Genomic DNA, 25,914 nt, shown 5'->3' on the forward strand with positions numbered 1-25,914 from the left:
AGGACTCAAAACTGAATGGCTGATGAATGAATGTGGACTGAATACAAAATGAGAGAATGAAAGAGGTCATTTGAGGTGGTCTGACTATATAAAGAGAATGAAGATCAACTTGCAAAACAAATATATAAAGAGTGAATGTGTCAAGAGGAAGGGGAAGACTGAGAATGTTGTGATTAGGTGGAGTTGATAAGTTCCTCAAAACAAGAGAATTAAGAAATTTAAATGAGAAAAAGCAATGTATAAAGGTATACATGATAGAAACAAGAAATGGTTTGGAGGGATAGCAAAGTTTGAAAGTATAGTGAATGATTATGTAAACTAGTTTCAGCTATGTTTCCTCTTCTTTTTTTATCTCATGCTTTTACTTTCTTTGGGGCACTATTTCTTACTCCTTTTCTGCACTTTGCATGACATTACTTACCTAGAAAGGGAACAGCATGATATCTCTCTCAATATTATATACCACCTTTCCATAAATAGGCAGCTAACAAGCAATTCAAAAATATACATTAAAACAAAACAAGTCATAAAACTACTGATTTTGCCAGCTGAAAAGTCGTTTATATAGTAAAGACTTCCTTAAATAAAAAATATTTTTCCTGACGTTGACAGAGAGGGAGCAAGCTTGACAGCATAGCTATTTGCAGCAAACTGAGATAAAATCAATATGATTTCATACACGTGATGACATCATGATACAAATTCTGTCCTTAGGTACTTGAGTCCTTGAGTCTGATGGAAGTATGTAAGTTGCACTTATTTGTGTCATGTTGTTTGTTTAGTGCCTTTGGCCACCCTGCACCTCCCACAGATGCCCATGTTTGACAGGGGGTTCCAATGCCCTGGAACTGCTCCTGAGCAGGCCCACACTTGCATTACCAGATATACTTCTGAAGTGATGGGAATATATTCAGAACCTTTACCAAAGATCTTTCTACCCAGGGAGGCTTGAAAGGAGGCCATGATCTTTTAGATAGGCTGACCCCAAATTATAGGTCTCCCAGTGGGCTCTACCCTATGTCTGACTTTTTCACAACGCTTGTTTCACTGGTGCCAGCTCTGTGCGAAAGCAGAGAGTTAGTCTGGTTCTATCCATCAGAAGTGGATGCCCACCTAGTCTGAAATTTTCGATAGAAAATGGAGCTATCGCCATTACGGGACGGCAATACATACAACTGAAGCAGTTTCCAAAGTTGTCCACAACTGCTAAGTGCAGCATACGCCATATACGTTACAAAAACTACACACCTTTGCTGAATTTTGCAACATCACTAAATTTATCTACGTTATTATTATTTATTTATCGTTCACGCTACGCGTAAAAACATGAGTTACCATAAATCTGTATTTTCCGGAACACGTCCCGTTTTCGCACGGTTCAGCTCCGTCCTAGACTGGTAAAAAAATATCCCAACAGGTGTAAGATCTTGAGCAGCGTCGGAAACCAAACGGAGCCGCGGCGCCTTCGCTTGCGTCACTCAGGCGAAAAAGAGGCGGTGCTTCCCAGCGGCAGTTTCTGGGATAGACGCCTCATTCCTCTGACTCCCCGATTGGTGTATATGGGAAAGGGGGCGAGGCCGCCAAGCACTAGCTAGTGGGTGTGGTTCAGAAGGTTTTTCCTGTCTGGGTATACAAAGCGCAACCGATGACGAGAAGGGGATGTTTTAAGAGTTCTGTGATTTGGTGCATTAAACGCTAATTTAGTTCTATGTAAGAAAAACTCGTTGAGCTTCCAGATTTTATGCCAATACTGGTTTAGTTCGCAAAGACCTGTGATTTAAATTTAAATAGAAGACTTTCAATTTCATATATCAAACCTTAGTTTAATGCTTTAATACAGTAAACACTGTTTTAAGTGACAGGTGTAAATAGTGGTTTAGTGGCAGCAACGTATGATTTCATATAGCAAATGCTCATTTAGTAAGAGAATCTTATAATTTTAGGAAGCAGAGACTTAAAGCAGCAGATATTTCAGGAGATGTCATTTCAGAAAGGCTGGTTTTAGCATGGAGTGATGTGATTGTATATAGCAAACACTGATTTAGTCATAGATAACTTCTGATACTCATAGATCTGAGTCGCAAAAATTCAGATAGCAAGTAGCAAGAAGATATAGAAAATTATCTCTGCTGCCATCTATTGGTCATCAGATTCTTTTCAGCCAATGTTTTCCCTTTTTAATTTGGAAAATTATAATAAAAATAATAAAACCAAAATATAGTAATAAAAATAAAAATGCAACAGTGATTAATAGAATCATAAAGGAAAGTTATACATGATAGTGATTAAAATGAACTAAAACTGAGGAAAAAAGATCCATACAATATCAGTATAGAAATAGTTCAGTCTTTTAACATATTAAATCTAGATCATACACTGCACCATCTTCCCATTATTACAAAATAAAGTAATTTCAAAAGTCAAGAAAGAATACATCTCTTGAATCCATTCTTTAACCTAAGGAGTGTAAATATCCACGTACAATTATCTTTGCTGAGTAACAGTCTCAATAAAGCCAGAGGTCTCCATAAAATGTCAAATTCCATATTTTTGAAATATAATTCAGCAGTACATTTATATTTTTAACTACTGTACTGTATTTTTCTCCAGAGTTGTATTAACTTATGTAATCACTTGAAACCAAAAAAGAGCCAATAGCAAATGTGATCAAATCATTCAAGTCAGAGAGTCCTCAAATTTTTTGTAAGGCCAACATAAGCAATCCAATATCCAACCTTCTTTAAAGCTTCTTTGAGTAGTCCATGATTTTCTGATTAATTAATTTCATTCCTAGGTCATAAAAAGTATAATTTGTATTTCTTAAAACTTGATCTCATTTGGTATTCCAAAATTGGATATTCCAATTCCTTATACCACATATATTATTACCAATATAAACCTATTTCCTGTTTTTTTTTTAGTTTTGTGTAAAATTAGGTTATTGCTTTTACTTCAAATACAGCATTTCTTAAACATCAAATAGCTTCTAAAATACCTGGCCCAGATTGTTTTATGATATATGTTTTAACTGTAATACTGCCAAGCAGATGATTCATGTAAGTTATGTTCAAAACGTAACCTCTCAAAATCTTTAAAACAGCCATTACTAATCAATTGGTTCACAGTGTTAATCCCTTGTCCAGGACTTCCAAAAAAAATTTTCCTTCTATTTTCAAATTAGAATGATGTCATTTTCTCTTGCAATTCCAAGTCAAAATTTAACCACTTCTCTATTAATAACCAGATATGTCTAGCAACTTTCATAGTTGGGAAAAACAGCCTCCATTTAGTGTCAGTTGACCCAAGGACTTGCCAAGATTTCAAAGGCAAATGACATTGGCAAAATGAGCCCAAAGGCGGTGATAATCAAAGAAACCTGCAGCCCGTATCGGTACTCCTATTATACAATAAACACAAGATTATACAACAAAAACTGATAATATGTAGAGTCTTGTGATTTTGTAGAGCAAACACAAACTTATCTTGTGCAGACTTATTTTACCTCAAATAGTGCTTTAGTGGCAGAAACCAAGTGAGATACTGCTTCATGTTCATCCAACTGTAGCTGGAGCAACTAAAGGAACCATGCAGGTAGTCCTCGCTTAACAACCCTAATTGGGACCAGAATTTCCATCGCTAAGCAAAGCAGTTGTTAGGAGAAACATCATGTGACCACACTGCTTAGTGACATCAGTCCAGATTGTGGTCATTAGGCCAGGATCACATGGTCATTAGGCAAGGACCTCACACTTCTCCTGCCTGCTGTGCTTTTCTCCGCTTCACCTCCCCCACCCGCCTATCTCCCTGCATCTCTGCCCTTTGGCGCCACACTCTGCTGCTGCCCTTTGCTGTCTTCTTCCAACTGCTGAGAAGATGCACCAGGCCAAGGCAGTTGCTGGCCCTTCATGAGGCCTTTGTGATACCATGTGAGGCCTCTGTAATGCCACATGTGGCTGCGTGGAGGCCTTGAGAAGGCCTTGCAAAGGGCCAGCAGCTACCTCAGCCAGGTGCATCTTATCAGGAGCGGGAGGAAGAAGATGATAAAGATCAGCTGGGAGCAGTGGAAGACAGCAGGGGCAGTGGAGTTCAGGGTGGCAGGGGTACAGGGCGGAGTGCAGGGTAGCCAAAAGGGCAGAGATGGGGGGAGATGGGGGGGAGTTGAAGTACATGTTTATGGTTGTAAATGTAGGCAGGCTGCCAAGTGCCCAAATTTTGATCATGTGACCACAGGGGCACTGCAATAGCCATAACTTTGAGGACCAGTTATAACCATTCATTCAGCGCCATCGTAACTTCAAATGATCACTGAACGAATGGTTGTTAAGCGAGGACTACCTGTAATTGATTTAATGAGCCATTTGCAATTTCACTGTGGTAAAGAATGAAAAATAAATAAATGAATAAAATATATCCATTGTACAATCTCCTTTTCATAATAATCTATTTTGCAAAATTTGAAATACAGTTACCCTACAATGAAATTTATTTTATTTATTTTTTAGTTATTTACATAAATATTGGAAGACCTGAGAGATTAGGTAAGGGACAGATCATCATGAAAAAAATCTATCTATGTGGTCGCTAAGAATCAACAATGACTTGATGGCACACAATCAATTAATGTAAAGGTTAATAGGATTGCCCTATAAGGAATCCCACTCTATTGTATTAGAAACGTAAAGCGTTACTTCTCCAATATTGGTTCCAATCATTTGAACTTCTGGAAACTTGCTTCCCAATAAGGTTAGGTTAAAATCAGGATAACCATTATTTCATTGAATTGAATTTATCGGTTAAATAAAATAAATATATCAAAATATAAACAAATCACACTGGGATACTTAAAAATAGATTTATATACTAACAAATGGCATGTTACTATTCACTGTTAGGATAGTCATTTTTATTGTCTCCTGGTCCTGTTTTCTTAAGCAGCCTATTGTAGAGAATTGAGTCATTGTGCTTTTTAAAGTAATTGGGCAATTTTCTCTTTCTTTTTCTTCTTGTAACATTTGTTTTAAAAACTTACTCTTTTCCCCAAAAATCTTAAATCAGCATGATGGGCAAAATTCTGTAATCTGTTTTGTTGCAGTCTCTCTATCTCTGCATGACTTGACCAAAGCTGCTCTCAGCCCCACTCCACACTATCTCTGGTGCCCCCCTTGACCAATTGACTTGTGGGACTCTTCTTTTCAGCTGATCTCCTGGAACTGAGGGGCACGAAATGGAGAAATACTGTATGTGCGATTCTCATGAGAAATCAAGACTCTACAGTTAATCCTTCCCGGGTGTAGCTTATAATGGGTCTTATAATCTTAGTGACCCTTCTTTCTTTAGGGCAGGATGTGGTAACCCATATCTGAAACTTCCCAAGGGACAGAGGAATTAGCCTGTAATTTTCCCTTCCTTTTGGTGCCCCTTCCTGATGGTAGAGATACATAAAGTGATCCTTCCCTGGATGTTATCTCTTTATGATACCAGAGTTCCTAGTATTGCATACTGTCCTTTATGGGCATATTGTCTCTTTATGATAACAAGATGTAACCTGACAGTCATTCATCATAATAACCTAAGTTTGCACTAGTATGACGCGCAAGATCATAAAGAGGCTCTTAACCAATCATTATCCTTCCTTTTGACTGTTTTCTTGAACTTAACGTATAAAAACCCGAATTCTTTTGTGTTTGGTGTACCTTTTGACAGAATTTATTCTGAATCTTTGCTCTTTATACATAAAGGATACTCCTTCTAATCTCTCCCATCTAAAAGAAATACCATGTTGCTTTAATTTATCTGTGAAGAAGGAGTAATCCTTTCTTTTTCTCAAGATTCTTAAAGATATTTCTTTTAAGATAATCACCTTTTTACCTGCAATACTCAATCCATTATTATAATGTTTTTTCAAGATTTGTTCTCTTGTGACCTTCTGTACAAAATGAATTAGTATATCTCTTGGGACCTTTTTTTCTCTAGCATAACGTGAATTGACTCTATAAACTTTGTCTGTTTCAGAGTCTAAGACTTGTTCCTCCATCTCTAAAAATTGTGCTAATGTGGTAATAATAAATTTTCTTACATCTTCCCCAGAATTTTCTGTTACTGATCTCAATCTCAATATGAATTCTTTCTCCCTCATTTCTGCTAATGCAATAGCATCCAGGTTTCGATCAATATCTTTGGTAACTGCTTCTGACTTAATTTCTAACAACTGTACCTGTCCTTGAGTTTTCTTGAGATCGGTTAACAAATCATCCACCACATCTGTCACTTTTTGAACCTCAGTTATAAATTCTTGAGTCAATTCCTTCTTTAAATTGTCTATTTTTTCATTCATTTTTGTCTCTTTGGTCCATCTGGTGGCTTAAGGCAGCAATTGCATCTAGTACTTTTTTCATGTCTCCACCCCCCTCAGCTGATTCTGTAAAAGTTCTTGTTGATTCTCTTTCCTTTTCCTTATCCTTCTTCCCTCTTAAGGCCATTGTAAGCAGTAGAAAGTTCAATATCTTCAAAGAACAACAATTATGATCCAATAGCAACAGCTTTCTTCCAAGTTCTCTAACAACACAGCAGTTATAACCCCAGATATAGAAAGCTGTCTCTTATTGTTCCCAAATATAGGTAATAAAATATATAAACATCTCAGTTCTCAAGCTTTTAAGTTCAACATAGAGAAAAGGGAAAACTCAGCTATAAAAATCCAACAGCAGATTCATAATCCAATATATGTTTATCAGCCAGAAAAAAAGAGAAAAAATTTTAATCCCATAAAAAAGGCAAACCATTAACAATTTATAAAATCCTCTATTTAAAATCCATAAAACATTTCCATATCGTAGCAAAGTCCATTTGTCAATTTCCACACATTATGTTCCATGACAGAGAATAAAAAAGTAACTCACCAGTGTGAGAAGGCAGGGAGAAGTGAGGGCCTCAAACGAACCATGTTTGCTAGGGGAGAGCGCTGTGCACCATGGGGCAGCCTTGGGGGGACGGCAGGAGGGAGGATGGGCAGAAGGCACACTCGCACCAGAGTGAAGAGGAACGGCAGGAGGGAGGAAATACTGCAGGCAAAAGGCACGTTCGCACCAGAGTGAAGAGAAACGGCAGGGGGCGGCTGTTGGGTCAAGTGGGTATTGCAATGTGTATTGCGCTGATTGGATTCGGAAAGTGGAATGTCTGCGGTTTTGCGGTTAATTAGCAGCGCTCCGGGGCGGTAAAAAAAAAAGGTGAGATTGTGAGCCAAGCCCTCATAGGAGGGGGAGGACAGATAGGGGGTATAAAAACCTGTCAGACCTTGTTTTGGGGTTCCTCCATTGCTGCGGGAGGGACCCACCTTTGCAAACGTGCCCAATAAAAACTTCTGTCTACTGGACAACCGAACCCGTGTCTGTCGTTTTCTGACACCAGCATCTAGAAGTGTAGTCCAGAGATAGATCTTAGATATTAATAAAACAAAAAAGAAAAAAATATATAATCCAAAGAGGAGGAGAGTAAAGAGAAAAAAAAACCCCTTCCTCTTCTAAAGTGATCTAAGACACCGGACTGCAGTGCTAATGTCTCTCATTCATGAGGCTCTCTGCATTTGCAAAGCATGATGGAATTCCCAGCCACCTTCGCCATTCTATTCACCGGCTCTCCCGGGGATGGAAACCAGGAAAGACAGGAGGAACGGCGTCCAGGGCTCTCGTGGTTAATACCAATACCAATACCAATACCAATACCAATACCAATACCAATACCAATACCAATACCAATACTTTTAATGGCCAAGTATAAAACATACACAAGGAATTTATCTTCGGTGATAACAGCAAAATCAACGGTGCGTTTGGATAAGAACAAAAAAAGATCACATGGTATTCAGCAAAGCAATGGCACGAGGGAAAAAACTATTCTGATGTCTGGATGTTTTAACATAAGGAGCTCTATGGCGCCGTCCTGAAGGAAGAAGTTGGAACAGATTGTACCCAGGATGAGAAGAGTCTGCAGATATCCTCTCTGCCCTCCTTTTGACCCTCACAGTATATAGTTCTTCTACAGAAGGCAGATGGATTGCAATGATCCTTTCTGCAGACTTAACTATTCGTTGGAGTCTGAGTGTGTCCTGTTTGGTTGCAGAACCAAACCAGACAGTTATAGAGGAGCAGATAACAGACTCAATGATTCCCCTGTAAAACTGCACCAAGAGCTCCTGGGATAATTTAAACTTCCTAAGTTGCCGCAGGAAAAACATCCTTTGCTGTGCCTTTTTAATAATGGCTGTAATGTTATACGTCCATGTCAGGTCTTCTGAACCCCCCCTATCCAGGGGGATAATTTGGTGGTCTTCTCTCCTCTAGACCCACCGCTGATCAAATACAGCTCAGGTGCCCTCAGAGCTCCGAGAAGCGCGTCTGCGCACTGTCCTGTCCGGGCGGAAACTCGAAGTCATGGTTTCTGAGGTTCTCTGCCTGATCATTTGTGAAACAAATTTTCTTGTACATCCTCTTTCCTTCTTCATTACACTTCTTGAAAGTATGATCCAATACTGCTGTTACTTAATGTGAAATGCTTTTGCCTCCTATTCCACTGAATCAGGCACCTCTTTTTCAATACAACCCATTTCAATCCTTATCTTTTATTACTTTGGATGGCACATTAATGACATGAATCCCAAAGTTCTGGATGACCTTCTCTAGTAGTTTCATGAGAGCAGTAAACAGAAATGTTATCACTCTGCTGTTCTTTCCTTCTAAATCAAAATTCGTGACCAAATTCTAATCAGTTTCAAATACGGCACGAGTTACATGAGAGGTAATTGAAGCTTGGGCTCACAAGACAGAGATGTCCTGTGATCCACAGATCCAGCTGATGATGGAGCAAAAATTCTCATGTAAGGATATACATCCTTTCTGAAGATTAATGTTTCTAGATACTCCTAGATGTAAGCATCAGCTGGATGGCCAGGCTTTAGTGAGGGCCTGGAGCATGTGATTAAAAGCTAACGCTAGTGCATGAACTATGGTCATTCTTACATAATGACACAAGTGAATCCCAGTTGGGGAAATGTAACATGAAGCTACTTTGTAAGTTGAAATTGAAGGAGAATTTTCCCAGGCTACATTTGAACCAGAGACAAAGAAGTGTCTCTGAAGCACAAATTGATTTATTGACAGATTTGGTACTGGAGGCAGGACAAGAAGGCTAAAGAAGCATGGAGTTACAAGCATTCTTTATAGACATATACAAATTATCCTTATATTTGATAGGCTACAATAAAACTATAGATAGTTATTTGTCATGTGATGGGATATAGCCATCAATGTGATTGATAAGGCTAACCTTACTATTTGGGTTAATTCATATATGCATTGGAAGATCTAATAAAGGGGGGGGGGGAGAATGAGGTAATACATTCCCTATACAATGGAACCATACAATGGTTTAAACAAAGGGCTGTAAGAATTAGTGTTTAAAGTTGTTATTTTAACATAGCTGTTATCTAAAAGCCTTGTGTTCCCAGCACTAATTGTTCATTCTTAGTTGCCCAATCTGCATTCCTGTAGTTAACATTTCACTTATCTTCTTAGTGCTTGTTACATTTGGTGCACCTGAGAATTCTTCGCACCTGATTGCTTTTAGTGAATTAGTGATACTGTTTTATACCAAGCAGATATGTGGGTTAGGGTTCTAAACTGGACCCTTCAGTTTTTTTCCTACAAAATATCATCTCCAGACAAAAAGAAGGAATAAAAAAGTAAAATAGAGATGAATAGACAGGGGATTTAAAAATATTGTGGATGTTTCAGTTTTCCAATCTAACATTTTTTTTAATCCATTCAACCGTGTCCAATTCTTGGAGATGGCCTGGACAAATCTCTGCAGTTTTCTTGGCAAGGTTTTTCAGAAGTGGTTTGCCATTGCCTCTTTCCTAGGGTTGAGAGAAAGTGACTGGCCCAAGGATTCACCCATCTGGCTTTGTGCCTAGGGGGGGCTAGAACTCACGGTCTCATGGTTTCTAGCCTGATGCCTTAACCACTACACCAAACTGGCTCTCACTATAACATTAATTAGTTGTAAATAGCTGAATATATTGTATCACTTTAAAAACTAAAAATAATTATGAAACTCTGAGCTAAGAATGACTATCAAGACCATGGCCAACATGAGTAAAATGTTAAGTTATAATAAATTCAGTTCAAATTTCTAAGAGTCTGTTCTGATTTAAATATAAAATTGAAATATAAACTTTTTACACAGAGAAATCCAAATTTTAGATGCAGTACAAATCGATGAATTGGGTTGTATTCCTAGATTACATGAATTGGGTTGCAATCTAGGAACTGTTTCCAGTTTGAGGTGAATTCTATGTCAGATTTACTTTTAAGGTATGAAGTAATTCTAGATATTGAAGCATCCTCCCACAGCTTTGTTAGCTATTCTTCCATGGAGGGGATCAAACAACCGTTCCAGTAAAAAGCATGTAATATTCTTGTACCAATAAGTATATACAAAGCTAATTCCTTCATACTTTGAATGAATATATGCTTTAATAAAGTTTAATAAGAATACTGCAGTTTGAAATGGGAATTCAACTTTTAAGATTTGTTTCCTTCTAATATAGATACTGTATTTTACAACATTTCCACCAAATATGAAAATAAAGATCCACCTGCTCATTGTATTTCCAGCAATTTTAAGAAAATATTCATCTTAGCACTCAAGACTAATTATCCAATGCTAAAATGTCTTGAGTCAGTTGTCTAGTTTACTCTAAGTATAATATTCAGAATAAATGTAATATTCTTCTTGCACTGAAATTCCCATTGTTGCATTTCTATTACTGCATTCAAATTCTGCATCCATTTAATGATGCAATTTTGATTTGTTTGGATTCTGAGTCATATTTCACCAACAGTTTATAATTAAGGCTCAGAAAAAGTTCCAAGTTACTGTTATAAGTTTTTAAAGTTCAGTTACATCATATTCCTCTCTGTTTCTGCAATTCTTTTAGTATGTCATCTGTGAGTCATTGAGGGTTCTTAGAGGCTTTACTCTGCAGATAACTGGATGTAAGACTCTCTGGCTTAAGTTAGGCTTTGGGAATAGTTGGGATTATTGGTGGTGTACCACCCTCCCTGCTGCCCAGCATCATTCCTGCTCGAGCTACTGGATTCCATTGCTGGGTTCGCAGTGGAGTCCCCAAGGCTGATGATCCTTGAGGACTTTAACCTGCCACCTGGTGATGTTGAGTCCAGGGCGGCTCAGGAGTTCATGGCCTCCATGGCAACCATGGACCTGTCCCAAATGATAGAAGGCCCAACACATTCTGTGTCAGATTCAGCCGGCACGGCATGGCGAAGGCACCGCTCAGCTTCGCCTAAGTCAATTTCACCGCCCAGGCGCGAGCAGAGGAAAAAGGGGAAGTGAAACCGCGAGCTGATTACTGGCAGGTGGCGGTGCTTAACTCAAAACCGCAAGTGGATACTTTGTATCAGCGCAGTTCCCTCGAGTGCTGCAAACAAAGGAAAGCGCAGAGGCTTGGAAGCGAAGCAGTCAATGAGTGATTGGGAACTCCCGGCTTTGCGCACAAAGAGGCAAACCCAACAAAGGCAACAACAGCATAACTCATAGACGGCAATCAAAAAGACAAAAGCATGGAACTGAATCTGCCATTTGGGCGAGGGGGGATTACTCTGGGTAATTTGTAACTAAGCAACGGGGAAGCGCGGGAACGGGAAGCTATAAAATACCATGTAAGCTATGCCAAGCCAATCCTGGCTTTGTCTGTACTTACTTACATTACTCTTGAGTAAACTGCTTTGCTGAACACACGTCACAAGAGTTTCTCTGAGACGAATGGGGTAAACCTTACATTCTGGAGGTTGCATGCTAGATCTGGTTTTTGTCTCGGGCAGTTGCATTGTGATCTGGAATTGGAGGACATTACCATCAGTCTGTTGCCATGGACAAATCACTCTTTGATTGCCCTCTGACTTGCTGGGACCACCCGCCTCTGCAGGGAGAGAAGGCCTCAGCTGGTCCACCCCAGGCAATGGATGGACCCTGTTGGTTTCCAGAGGAAGCTTGGAGTTTTTTCTGAGCACCTGTCAGGCACTTTGGCTGAGGCCTTGGCTTCAGCCTGAAATAGGCATATGACAGAGACCCAGGACTGGATCGCTCCTATGTGGTTTCTGTGTGCCAATTTCGGAGTGCTCTTTGGTTTTCCAAAGAGCTTCAAGATATGAAATGCCAGAAGTTATGCCTAGAGCACTGTTGGAGCCAATCTGAGCCAATCTGACCGAACATGAGTAAGAGCCCATTTTCAGGCCTACATCATGGTGATGAGGGTGCAAAACATAATTATTTCTCCACTCTTATTGCATCTGCTCAGCAGCCCTTTGTAGTGGGGGGGCTGTTTAGGGAGTGGCCCTGCTGGGGGGCTTTGGGCCACAGGATCATCTCCAGGGCTGTGATGAGCAGTATCCATGCTATCTGGCAGACAAAGACCAAAGAGTTGGACTAGGCAAGTCCTAATGAAATGCCCAGTCCTAATGAATTGCCCAGGGAACAGTCTTGCGATGTTATCTGGACTAAGTTTGATTCTGTTACGCCCAAGGAAGTGGACAAGGTCCTTTTGTTTGTTAGTCCAGCCATCTGTTAGGCCCAAGCCCCTCCTGGGTTATTAAAGCAGCTCAGGAGGTGGCCCCAGTATGGGTTCATGCAGTGGTCTCAGCCTCTTTGACAGAGGGGGTGGTCCCACTAGCCTTGAAGGAGGTGATGTTATGCTTTCTCTTCAAGAGGTCATAGCTGGACCCTTCCCTGTTGGACAATTATCAGCCAGTTTCCAATCTTCCCTTTCCAGTGAAGGTTGTGGAAAAGGTGGTTGGATGACAGCTATAGAGGATCTTGGAGGAAACAGATTATCTGGACCCATTTCATTCTGGCTTCAGGCCAGAGTACAGTACAGAGACAGTGTTGGTCGTGCTTGCTGATGACCTTGGTGGATCCAGGATGGGGGTGGTGCATCCATCCTAGTGCTCCTTAATCTCTCTGTGGCTTTCAGTGCTGTCAACCACAGTATCCTTCTGGACCGACTGCAGGGATTAGGAATGGGAAGCACTGCATTCCAGTGGTTCACCTCCTTCCTCAGTGGTCAGTTCCAGTTGGTGTTGATGGGGGGGGGGGATAGCATCCATGGCCCCTCATGTGTGGGGTGCCTCAGGGCTCAATGCTCTCCCCTATCCTGTTCAACACCTAGAGTCAGGACCAAAAATATTTGAACAAGGATAACTGTTTGGGCATTTGGCCTCTGTATACCACCACATCGAAGTTGAAAGGAAACACACCCAGATGGGAGCAAAGTCAGGACTTTCAGCTGTAATTCAAAGGGCTTGACAAAAGTGGGGCACTAACCATTCGGGAAGTACAGCCAATGGCATATACATACACCCATTGTTGGTGGCTCATAAGTAATGGAACAAATGGCTGACAAGCAGCTGCATGGCCAGGTGTGGCCTGTTTCCTGGGTACCCCATGACCAATCAAGCAGATAAAAGGCCTGGAGGTGGTTCTGAGTGTTACATCTGCATTTGCTAGCTGTTCACTGGAACTCTCAACATGAGGTCCAAAAAGGTGTCCATGCGAGTGAAGGAGGCCATCATTAGGCTGAGAAAACAAAATAAACCCATCAGAGAGATAGCAAAAACATTGGGAGTGCCCAATACAACAGTTTGGAACATTCTGAAAAAGAAGGAATTAACTGGCAAGCTCAGCAACAGTAAAAGGCCTGGAAGACCACGGAAGACAACTAAAGTGGATGACCGCAGAATTCTGCTCGTGGTGAAGAGGAACCCTTTCACAACATCTAGCCAGGTCACGAATGCTCTTGAGGAAGTAGGCATGTCATTGTCAACATCTACAGTCAAGAGACGGCTTTATGAATGTAAATACAGAGGCTTCACAACAAGGTGCAAACCACTGGTAATGCTCAAAAACAGAAAGGCCAGATTAGACTTTGCCAGCAAATGCCTAAAAAAGCCTGCCCAGTTCTGGAATAAGATTCTTTGGATTGATGAAACCAAGATTAACTTGCACCAGAATGATGGGAAGAGAAACATATTGAGAAGCAAAGGAACAGCTCATGATCCAAAGCATACCACATCATCTGTCAAACATGGTGGAGGCAGTGTTATGGCATGGGCATGTATGGCTGCCAATGGAACCGGGTCACTGGTGTTGATTGATGACCTGACTGCTGATAAAAGCAGCAGGATGAATTCTGAAGTGTATAGGGCTATACTTTCTGCTCAGATTCAGCCAAATGCTGCCAAACGGATAGGATGCCGCTTCATATTGCAGATGGATAATGACCCAAAACATATAGCAAAATCTACCCAAGAGTTTCTCAAGGCAAAGAAGTGGGATGTTCTTCAATGGCCAAGTCAGTCACCTGATCTCAACCCAATAGTGCATGGTTTTCACTTACTGAAGACAAGACTGAAGGCAGAAAGACCCACAAACAAGCAGCAGCTGAAGGCAGCTGCAGTAAAGGCCTGGCAAAGCATCTCGAGGGAGGAAACTCAGCATTTGGTCTTGTCCATGGATTCCAGACTTCAGGCAGTCACTGACTGCAAAGGATTTTCATCCAGGTATTAAAAGCGATCCTTATGTTTGTAATGATGTTGGTTTGTTCCATTGCTTATGAGCCACCAACAATGGGGGTGTTTGTATGGCACTGGCTGTACTTCCTGAATGGTTAGTGCCCCACTTCTGTCAACCCCCTTGAATTACAGCTGAAAGTCCTGACTTTGCTCCCAACTGGGTGTGTTTCCTTTCAGCTTCAATGTGATGGTGTATAGAGGCCAAATGCCAAAACAGTTATCCTTGTTCCAATATTTCTGGTCCTAACTGTACATGAAACCACTGGGTGAAGTCATCTGGCAGTTTGGGGTGTGGTATTATCAGTATTACCTGGCTTTACATCTCCACACAGGTGAAGCTGTCAATGTACTGATGGCTTGGAGGCTGTTTGGGTCTGGATGGGGCAGAACAGACTTTGGCTCAATCCTAACAAGACTGAGTAGCTGTGGCTGTTTGGACCCCGTGGGTTAGGGATGTCACCATCTTTGGTCTTGGATGGGGCTGCACTTCCCAGTCAAAACCAGTGCACAACTGGTTCTTCTGGACTTGCAGCTACTGCTTGAAGAACAGGTAGTAGGTGTGGCCAGGAGGCCTTTGTACATGTTCATCTTGTGTGGCAGTTGTGCTCTTTCCTCAATCAGGAGGCCCTTCAGACAGTCACTCATGCACTAGTCTCCTCACAATTGGATTACTGCAGTACACTCTACATAGGGATGCCCTTAAAAACCACCTGGAAGCTACAGCTGGTTCAAAATGCAGCAGCGCGAGCAGTGGCAAGCTGCATTGGCTGCCAGTTGGCTTCCAAGTGCAATTCAAGGTGCTGGTTATTACTTATAAAGCCCTCTATGGCACAGGGCCTGGATATCTGAGAGACCACTTGTCTCCAACTGTTTCTGCCCGCCCAGTATGTTCCACCAGAGTGGGTGCACTCCAGGTTCCCTCCATTAAACATTGCCATCTTGTGGGACCTAGGAAGCGTGCCTTCTCTGTTGTGGCCCCTACCCTCTGGAATAGCATTCCCTCAGAGATAAGGATGGCACCCTCTCTCTTAGGGTTCCAGAAAGCTTTGAAAACCTGGCTTTGATCCCAGGCCTGGGGTTGATATTTATTATTTGTTCAATGGCCCCTGTTTTGTTTGGTTGATTTCGCTGTCTATTAGATTATTTTAGTCTGGGCTGTCTGTTTGATTTAATGTTTTAAGCTGTTTTTATGTTTTCTCTAGTTTTGTATGCTGCTCAGAGTCCACTGGAGTTGGGTGGCCAATAAATTCAAATAAATAAATAAACAAACAAACAAATAAATAAACAAACTATACTACTTATTTTAAAATAATGGAATGAATCAAGTAGACTGGACCTTTATGAAATAAGAATCTCAAAAGATTTTATCTTTGTCTTATTAATTAAATTTTGCTGTATGAACAAATTCACTCTCTACAGTATGAATTTTTTAGTGTTTCCCTCTTCATAGAAGTAAATATCTAATAACAAAGCAAAGGGGGAGATATCTTTTTTTTTTTGTATTTATCCCAGAGCAGACATTCAAAATATTACTTATTATTGCATGATCTTTTATAAATTGTTTGTTTCTGCTTGTATCAGCCCAAAGATATTTTATGAAGATTGTCTAGAAGTCCTACCCTTTCTGTAGAACTAATCAAAAAGAGGAAGAAGAAACTTTATTCAGTCAATGACCAGCAAATAGAAATAAAATATAACTAAAATCTATAAAAGTAAGGTGAACGACTCAACCTATAGTCTTATAAAAGCTTATTAATCTATAAAAGAGAACAAAACATAAAATTTATTAAACTAAACTATGAAACAAACCTATAAAACCTGTAAGTCTATAACAGCAAAAGGAGGGGGAGGGGAAACCTCTCAGTGGTGTGCAGGAACAGAGCTCAAATCCTGAAGATTTGAGCTCCGTTCCTCAGCCCCACAAAGGATTTCCCCTCTGTGCATGAAGGGGAGGGCAAACCCTTCAGTGGGCTGCAGGAACGTTTGAGAATGAAAGGGCTGCCTGCCAGGAGGCAGCATTTTCCCTTCAGCAGGCAGCATTTTCACTCCATCCACTTAATGACCCAGGAGTGCCAAGATTGTGGGTGTTGAGTGAAGCAGTCACGTGGGCGTCTCACTTAATGACCGCATCACTCAATGATTAAGATTCTAGTCCCAATTGCGGTCATTAGGTGAGGACTACTTGTATTCAGTTATCATTTAGTTTTGAAGGACTATCCTTTTAGTTTGATTGTAACCAAAGAAAAGAAGAGATGCCATGGGAAGTCCCAGATAACCTTAGTGTCTGTTCCACTGTCAGTATGTATGGTAAAAAATAATTATTTATCAGAACTCATGGTACCAGTCCTGTGGAGAAGAGTTTATTCTTGAGCCAGTATGTCATGACTTGCCTTATATCCTCCTCTGGTCTTGAGCCTGAATACTGCATTGGGAACACTCCTGGGTACAGCAAGTGTGGACCTTAAGAATTTAATCTGCATGCGCTTGAGTACATTTTCCTTGCTCCATATAGGATTTGAGGAAGGTTTAAGCTTCAAAATGTTTTACACCGCTGATAGTAATTCCCCTCACAGAGCTACTGAACAGGAAGAACTAACAGAAGTTTGTCAGGAGCATTCAGAAGGGGTTAACAAATTTTCTCTTTGACTTACCTGCAAGCCTCAGCAGGAAACAAAAAGTCTTTCTACTGAAATGTTCATTTTATTGCCCGAAAACAACATGGCAGCTTGCTTGTTTGCTTATTTATTTATTTATTTTGAAGGGCATTATTTTGATACACAATTTTATATTCTCTCTCTCTATATATATATGCTTCACATAATGTATAACCATACCTGTAACAGTGCACTCTATTTTATTTCTAAAGGGTTAACTTGCTTTTGTTTTGTAAAGAGCACTGGTTTCTTCCCCCCCCCTTATCTCTTTGCTGAATGCCCGATTGTCTTCGAATAAGCAATTAGCCGAGTACAAGCTGTTTGTTGTACCAAGCTTTTTGAAACAGTTGTGAGGCCCTACATTCTAGAGAAAGATAAGAAGAATCTGGTATGCCATTCCCTTGATAACCAGAAGAAAAAGTTACAGTTAAGTTTACCTTCCTAAGAACCACCTTCCACTTGCTCAGACCGCCCCAAAAATCCCTTGTATGGGTATGAGGGGATGTACTATCTGATTACAGATTTAAATGTCTATAAAGCCTCTGATGTTTGTTTTGTGAGGTGTGGTTCCATCAACATCTCTTGTTAATGTGTTGATTGGGGTCACCCAGCTGTGTCTTGATCAAAATACATCTGCTATTCATCAGAAGTCTCATCTCAAGTCTTCTTATTGGCATTTTATTGAAACTTGGGAAATAAAAGTGCCATACTATCTATCTATCTATCTATCTATCTATCTATCTATCTATCTATCTATCTATCTATCTATTTATTTATACATTTGTATGCCACCCATCTCCCCCCAACAGATGACTCTGGGCGGCTCATAGCAATCTTTGAAAAAAAGAAAAGAAAGGATTAGAGCAGTGAATGGCCACACTTCAGTGATAAGAAAGGATAAAGATTTATCAGTTCAAAGAAAGAGAGATCTACAGCAGAAATGGATGGTGAAAACATAAAAAAAAACAAAGAAGCAAAGCCAGTGGATAACAGTAACATCCCAAAGCAAGAAATGTAGAAGATATTTGGCCTGCCCAAAACTAAAAAAAAAAAATCAGGTTCATGAAAATAAATTACACTCTGAGCATTCAGTGGAAGAAAAGAGAGGCATTAAAGGATGGGAGACAGAGCAGTGGATTCCTAAATGGCAGAAAGGATGCAGCTGTGCCACGTAAGGCAAAGGGAAGAGTCATGGTAGTTGATGACACGCTACTATGAGAACTGAAACAAAGTATACTGACTGGACTCATTGCCTCATGAAATGCTGTCTCCCAGGGATGGACAAAACAACTTCCAAAATTTGATCAAGGCCATTGAAAATGATCTGTTCCTTCTAATAAATGTGGGGACATAAGATATTGTAAAGAACAGTGACAACGATATCACTACAAATTATGAATATAACATTCAAACAAATTATGAATATAACATTCAAACAAATATAGACCCTACATTTTCCTTATGAGTTATTTATTTGCGTTATTTAAAAGATTTATATAGCCACCCATCTTACAAAGCATAACCCTGGGAAGCTTACAATGATAAAAAAAATAAAAAACATAAAAACCAGTATAAACACTCCTACCGCCCCCCAAAACAACACACCCCTTACATCTACAAAACAACTTTACTGGCTTCAGCCACACACTATCCCAGGACTTGTGGGAAAAGCCAGATGTTCAGGGCTCTTGAAAGCTAGGAGGGGAGGGGCCTTCTAGATCTCAGGGGATGCTCCAAAGGCCAGGGACCGCTATTGAGAAGGTGCGCATGATGGACTGCTGTCATGAAATCTTGTTAAATCTTAAAGGGCAGATGAATTGCACCGTAGGGTACTGATGGTCTGGCTGAATGTATTATCTCTGAGAAATCCTGTCAGATGACTGGTATTATCCCTTTCTTTGAAAAAGGGGAAAAGGAAAATCTAGCAAATTGTAGACTGGTCAGTATGACATCATCACCTGAGAAGATTTTAGAGATCATAGCGATATTGCTCTATAAGAATTAAAAAAAAAAAAAGGTAATTGTCCAAAGTCAGCTTGGTTTTGTCAAAAACAAATCTTGCTAGACTACTGTAACCTTATCTTAATAGATTGTGGGAATGCCAGCAAAACACTTGACAAAGTACCTATGACATGCTGATTAGAAAGCTAGTTAAGTATGAGTGGATGACATGGAAGTGAAGTGAATGCATGAAAATTGTATTGAGTACTCATCATTGGTTCTCATCAGACTGAAAAGATAAACTGAGTGGGGTGCCACAAGGAACAGTCCTAAACTGTGTACTCTTCAGTAATTTATTACTTGAATGAAAAAGAGGGAATCCTTATCAAATTTGCAAGTGATAGCTAATAGGCCCAAAAACAAATAAAATACAAAATAATCAGAATAGGTTAGCAGATTGAATTTAGAAAAAAAAATTTTACTAGAGCAATTTGACTGCAGAAAAATCTGAGAAAAAATGGACTTCTTTCATTAGTGGTCTTCAAGGAGGGCTAGAGAGCAGGCTAACATACTTTAATTTGCATTCCTGCACTGAGCAGGGAGGAGGGCGTAAATGCCCCTTCCAACTCTGATTTTGTGGTTATAATTTAGCGTTTGTGGCATCAAGTCATAGGGCTCTACAAATCAACCCCCTTGTTAATCGCTAAATTCCTCACAGCCAGACAAAAAAAGGGACACTCCGAATGCATGCGAGGAGGGCTACCTTTATTTATGTACTTGCTGGCCGCGCCCCTTTCTTTTATGCACCAATCAGATTACCGCTGGAAAGCGCTGGCCCCGTTTCTCTTGAGTGACTTGAGCGATGATACCACATAGCCCCGCCCCTTGGCTTCCGTCGCTGGTATCCTGGACATTTCGGGATATTCTTCTGTTGTTCCTGCCGGATGGAGCACAACAGGAGAAACTGGCTGGGTCTGGATTTCGTACGATAAATCTAGTTTTGGAATCCTGTACATACCCATGTAATTAAAAAAAAGCTCTTCAACATGCAAAATGATTCAAATCATGTAGTTTTTTCTAATGGAGGGATATTTTTCTCCTATTATGCAGTTCTATTTTGGCGCAGTTTTAAGATAGTGTACGTATTAACAGAGTGTACGCTTTTGCTCCGTTATGACACGCCCTCACGCCCCTATCGTCCCGGCTGTCCAGTCTCCCAACTTTCACGCTCTTCAGTGAGACCCCCCACCGAGTTGGATCATGTGACCAAGATATCCGGTCACCTGTGGGCGGGAATAGGACGTTCTGTCAAATGGCAGGAGGCGTTGCTGGCAGGGTTCCGTGACGCTGAGAACGGCGAATTTGGTGTGAAGGCGGTGAGTTTGCAGCGTTGTGGGCACTGAGAGACGTGCTCTTGAGGTGGGGCAGTTAACGCCTTTCCCGCCCTCTGGTCGAGAAGGAAGTGGCTGCCGGCTATGGAGGAGCGGTGCTGAAAAAACGGGATCGAGATGGCGGTAAGGCCTGGGCAAGCAGTTTCTGAAGGACAGTGATGTTCGGATGGTACCGGCGGAGTCGGTGTAGATGTGCAGCGCCCTTTCTGAGGCGATCCTAGTTAGTGGAAGGTGGTCAGTCGTCTTCCATCTCTCTCAGTCGTTGGGCTCAAAGTCCTCATGGCATTTAGGATAGCGAGACATGAGCTGTGAGCGGAAGTCTCTGCTAGCGGTGGCGTTTACAAGTTTTGGAGAGAGCTGATTGATTCCGGAATAATTTCTGGGCCCGTTCTTACTTCCCCTGCCCACCGCCTGGGAAATCTTACTTGGCGGGATAGCAGTGACGGAATCACTGCTGGCGACAGCTCATCTTGGGCAGAGTGAGAAACTTAGTGGAGGTGAGTTTATTTCCATTATTCCTCTGTAGCAGTCTCCTTTTAAATTTGTTTCTCTCCTCTGCATCACAGTAAAAAAGGCAGGCTCGCATGCTTCTAGTATACAGAGTAACATTGCTTGATTATTGTGACGAGTTTAATGAGTGAGTGTTGTTGCTCTAATACTGTGTGAAACTTTTCATCTACCTAGAATAGTGGGGATAAATTCACAATCTAACTTTCCTGAATTACTCATCGTGGATTACACTTTATTTTGCACTTGTACAGTCTTTCAGTTTTATTCTCACAATCTGTATAGAGGAATTTGAGGGTTGCCCAGGCAAGATGGTGATCCATCAAGTGTTAAGCACAGATTTGAACTCTTCTTTCTGTAGTATCTCATCGCTTGATGAACCTGCCCTGGCAGCCTGGTTTTATGGAAATTTACTTGGAAGTATATGTAGCAGCATTTGGGGGGAGGGGGGGTTAAAATTAAACCCATTAAAACAGAATTATATATATAAAGTCACTGTATGCAATGGGATTTACTTTCCACTTGCATCTGGAGAGGAGATTTAACAGAGAATGCCACAGCTTGTAAATTAGACTGGGAAGTTGAAAAAAATCCTGGAGGAAGGCAGCAGCAAACCACTTCCGTATTGCTGCCAAAAAAAGTGCATGGTTTGTGTCCACGTAGTCATTAGTGATCAAGCTTGATTAGAGAGTTTTTATGTTTAAACAAAATAAGATTGCAAGTTTAGTCAATTACAGATTTTGTCTCATGTTATGTATACATGTATGGATGGCAGAATCCATTTACGTAACTAGACTCCCAATTTTACCTAATTCTGAACTTGTTGACCCTAATTTTTTATATGTATTTGTATTTAAAGTGTATTTTTCACAAGAGCAATGCCCATGACAGCTTATTTGCATTATTCAGCCACCAAACCTTATTTCTCTGCTCCCATTCTTCAGATCATCCTAGACAAATAGGATATTTTCTTGAAAACCTCAAGTGATGGAGCACCCACAACTTCAGGAGGCAGGCTGTTTCGCTGCTTAATAGCTCTCTAAGAACTCTCCAAGGCCATCTTCTGAAATCTAATACTACACTCTTAATCTTTAATTTATTTTTAACCACTTTAGTGCAGAATAGATTCTATCTAGTTTTTGATAAGAATATTTGTATGTATTTGCAGTCTTGCTAATATAACTCATATAGTTAAATACTGTAACCCTTCAGCTGTAGGAACCTTTTAATTTTTTTTGCACTACAATACTAAATTGTGAATTGTACCTTATTTATGGGAAAAACATTTAAGTTCATTCTTGGTTTTTCCACAATTTCTAGTGACACTTTATACAAATGTATGTGGTTGAAAGATTCAAGGAATATATATAATTACAAGATGAATTATTAATTAATTTAAAAGCCTATAAAAAGATAATTAAATTATCATTTGTGATTTCACCAATGTGAATATAATTTTGGAAATACATTTTCTTCTGCTTGCATTGTATTTTAGTTAATTGTGTGTGTGTGTGTGTGTGTGTGTGTAATAGTATTGTACTTTGTGTTAAAAATTATTTGGCTTCCTTGTCTGTTCTAAACTGTGGGTCAGTTAACTGAAAGAAAAAGGTCCCTAAAAGCTAATTCCACTGAGATCCACAGTCTAAATTCATGTAAATTGAAAAGTGGTTTGAGAAAAAAATAATGTCTGAAATGGAAAATTAAAAATTGGGGGGTTGAGAACATTGATTTTGCTAATATATCAATGTATTAAAGACTTGATATATGATTTTATCTGTATTTTTAATGCAGATAAAATGCAGGATGTTCTTTTAATATCAGGCATCAATTTTTTTTTAAATGAAGTAAAACATATTTTCTAGTATATATGCTTACTGCTTAGTAATCAAAAATATTATTTGGTTTAAGGTGAGAGTTTACAATACAGGATAGTAACCTTTTCATATTTGGGGTGCCATAGTGTAATTTTTTGATTATGCTGGTACAGATGCTTAAAATAAAAATTTAAAAATTAAGTCTTCTGAAATTTGATCTTGCAAGTTTTTGGCCATTGGGGATTCTGGGGGCTATAGGAATACCACAGATTCTTGGCATCTATGTATGCTGTTTGCAACCTGGGTTTGACATATAAGGGACATGTAAACATTTAGAATTTGAAACATTCTTGAGTTCAGAATTGGCCATTCTGAACTTACTGGAAGTTTTCTGATAATTTCAAAAATATTTCAAGCTTAAAACAATTCTGTTTTCAGTTCAAAACAAGTATTTTAAGCTTGGATCACTTCTGGAACGATTTGAACAGCATTGTAAGGTTTCTACTTATGTTGGAACAGAATTTAAATGTTTTGCATTCAGAATGTTTAGCATAGTACTACTAAAATTCTGAGCTGTATGAATATTATGATAGCTTTTATAATTTAGGCTCCATTTAATACTTTGCCTTGATCTTTCAGTTTGTTCAGGAGGGATGCACTCAAGCAGACATTGAGCAGATGCACCTTTAACAAGGCATAGTTCTTCCACAAAACACTGTAATAAATGTGCTGCTTTATGGATTTCTAAGAGAGGCAATCTCATCTTTTCCTGGTAGCCTGAGATCTCATACCTTTATTACTCTAGTGGGAGGAAGGTTTCAGTGCCTTGCATCTTATTGATCACCATCAGCAGAATGGAAATAAAAAACAAATTTAAGTTTCTTTTCAAACAGCAACAGCTCAAGCCAGTGTTGAAGTAGGTCCTTTCTTGGAGAGAGAAAAAAGATGGAGACAAAAATGAAGAAAGCACTCATCTGGAACTTGAATACACTTTATAAGTCGAAAGAAGTACTTAATATTTAAATCCCCTACGCTGGTGACAAATCTGCAAAATTCATTGATTCAGGAAGGGAATGTTCCAGAGAATTCCAGAATGTTTCATTTTTCCCTGGACGATGCTGTTCTGGTGTGATTCACTAGTTTCTGGAAGCAAATTCTCCAAGCCAGAAGTAGTTAAAAGTGAAGAATCCAGCCCTAAAACAGGGTTGCTTCATCCAGAACTGCTTCTGGTTGGGGAGTTTATTTATGGAAACCTCTGAATGGTTCATGAGGAGTTTCAGCATGAAACAGAATATCCCTAGACTGACAAATTTTGTATATCCCTACCTGCACATTTCCCTATAAATTCCCTTTAAAATTAAAGAATTGTAGAGCAGCCTGAATGTGGGGTACTATGCATAAGAAGGTATTACTACACTGGCTTATGGGGGAAGCAAGGAAGACATGAAGCAATAGGACCCTTAATGGTATTGTTTCCACTCCCTTCTGATAATTTCTGGCAAGATAGGTTGTATTGCAGGAAATATTCTGTTACTGAAATTGGCTGGAGGAGAAGTGCCCTTGTCAAGGACCTTTCATGTAATGTTTTTGATGGGAGATAAACTGCTATCCCCCAGCCAATTTCTATTAGTAGTTGCCTAGCCCCACACATAAATACAAACCAGTGTCAATATTGTTTCATTCATTGGCATGAAAGAAAAATTAACTTGGTGAACAGACTCTTTTTTCAAGCCGCATATAGACAGCTTGCCTTACTTCTTTATTGCTGCATTCAGAAACAATTTCTTTCTTGACTTCTGTAATGAAACAGTATTTATTGGTATGATAGAATGCAAGTAAAAGATTAACTGAACACTTCTCTATAGGGAAGGCAGCCAGAAAGCTGAGAACTTGGAGATATAGAGGGCATTAACAGTGGAGACAAGCGTGCACAGTTAGAGAAAAATAGGGAAAAGAAAAGAAAGAACTAACCAGTACTGTATGCATAAAACAAAAGAAGAGAGTTGTTTGTCAAAGTGAATGATTGTTTTGTAATTATGCAGTTTTGCTAATTCCCTTTAAAATATGAATTATTATATTATTTACCTATATGTTACTATAAATAAAGTTTTAATTGTTTATAATTAGCTGGATCTCAGAGAGAGAATAAAGTATTCCCCCCCCCCCCCATTATGATAGTACATTACTAGTAAAAGAAACTTCATAATTTTGGAGTGATAGCAGCAAGACTTTAAGATATATTTATCCTCCAAACTTAGAAGAAATTATGCTACTTCTGACCAAACATACCCAGTGTCATCACAACATCCAGCTATGAAGGAGCAAGCATGCTACTTCACATGTATTGCAATACTTTGCACAGATTAAAACAGTAGCTGAACAGTGGTAAACTGAAATTTGGTGCTATATCTCTGTCTCCCATGTGCCCAGGGTCATCTGCAGAATGACAAAAGCAGTGTTACAGCATTGTGCTACAAGCATCTCCCTTTTAAGTGGCTATGCGACATTGTGATACACATAGAAAAAGAGAGGGGCTTGCATTACAGCACTGCTTTTGTAGTCTGACCCCCTTTGTCCCCCTTGGACTCCATTGCATGGACCTTTAAGAATTATTGGCTTACTATTGCTCAGCTATTTATTTAGCCCCTGCAAAAGCTTTTTTCCAAAAGCTCTCCAGAATTTCAAAAAGTACTTAAGCCAGAGCCCCTGAAGATGATCTTACAAGATACAATAGGGAGGAGAGGGGTGCCCAGGACCAAAATATATTGCCTTGCACATTAAAACATTAATATTGATCAATTTCACATCTGTTGATTTCCATACAATGGTTTTATATTACAAAAAACAAAAATTAAGTGGGAAATTTTTAAAAAGTGAGTAAAACTGACTAACAAAATTGAATAAGGTATAAAGGAGTAAATAATTGGGGATGTGTGAAAAAGATAAAATATGCTTAGTTCAGGCT

At 39.7% G+C, this 25,914-nt stretch overlaps 2 protein-coding genes across 2 annotated transcripts in view; one reads left to right on the plus strand and one right to left on the minus strand.

Moving 5' to 3' along the window:
* Nucleotides 1-7,133, minus strand: part of INO80C (INO80 complex subunit C) — a 30,945-nt gene extending 23,812 nt beyond the window's left edge. The window contains exon 1 of the mRNA XM_088153477.1: nucleotides 6,900-7,133. The gene's annotated coding sequence lies outside the window, so the exon portion shown is untranslated. The remainder of the gene's footprint in view (nucleotides 1-6,899) is intronic.
* A 13,393-nt stretch (nucleotides 7,134-20,526) lies between these two features.
* Nucleotides 20,527-25,914, plus strand: part of GALNT1 (polypeptide N-acetylgalactosaminyltransferase 1) — a 62,450-nt gene continuing 57,062 nt past the window's right edge. Inside the window, exon 1 of the mRNA XM_007429899.4 lies at nucleotides 20,527-21,125. The gene's annotated coding sequence lies outside the window, so the exon portion shown is untranslated. The remainder of the gene's footprint in view (nucleotides 21,126-25,914) is intronic.

This window comes from Python bivittatus, unplaced genomic scaffold (assembly GCF_059951505.1).
Source record: "Python bivittatus isolate LINGU-HERP-01145 unplaced genomic scaffold, Pbiv_v1 ctg000000_np1212, whole genome shotgun sequence".
Classification (NCBI taxonomy): domain Eukaryota; kingdom Metazoa; phylum Chordata; class Lepidosauria; order Squamata; family Pythonidae; genus Python; species Python bivittatus.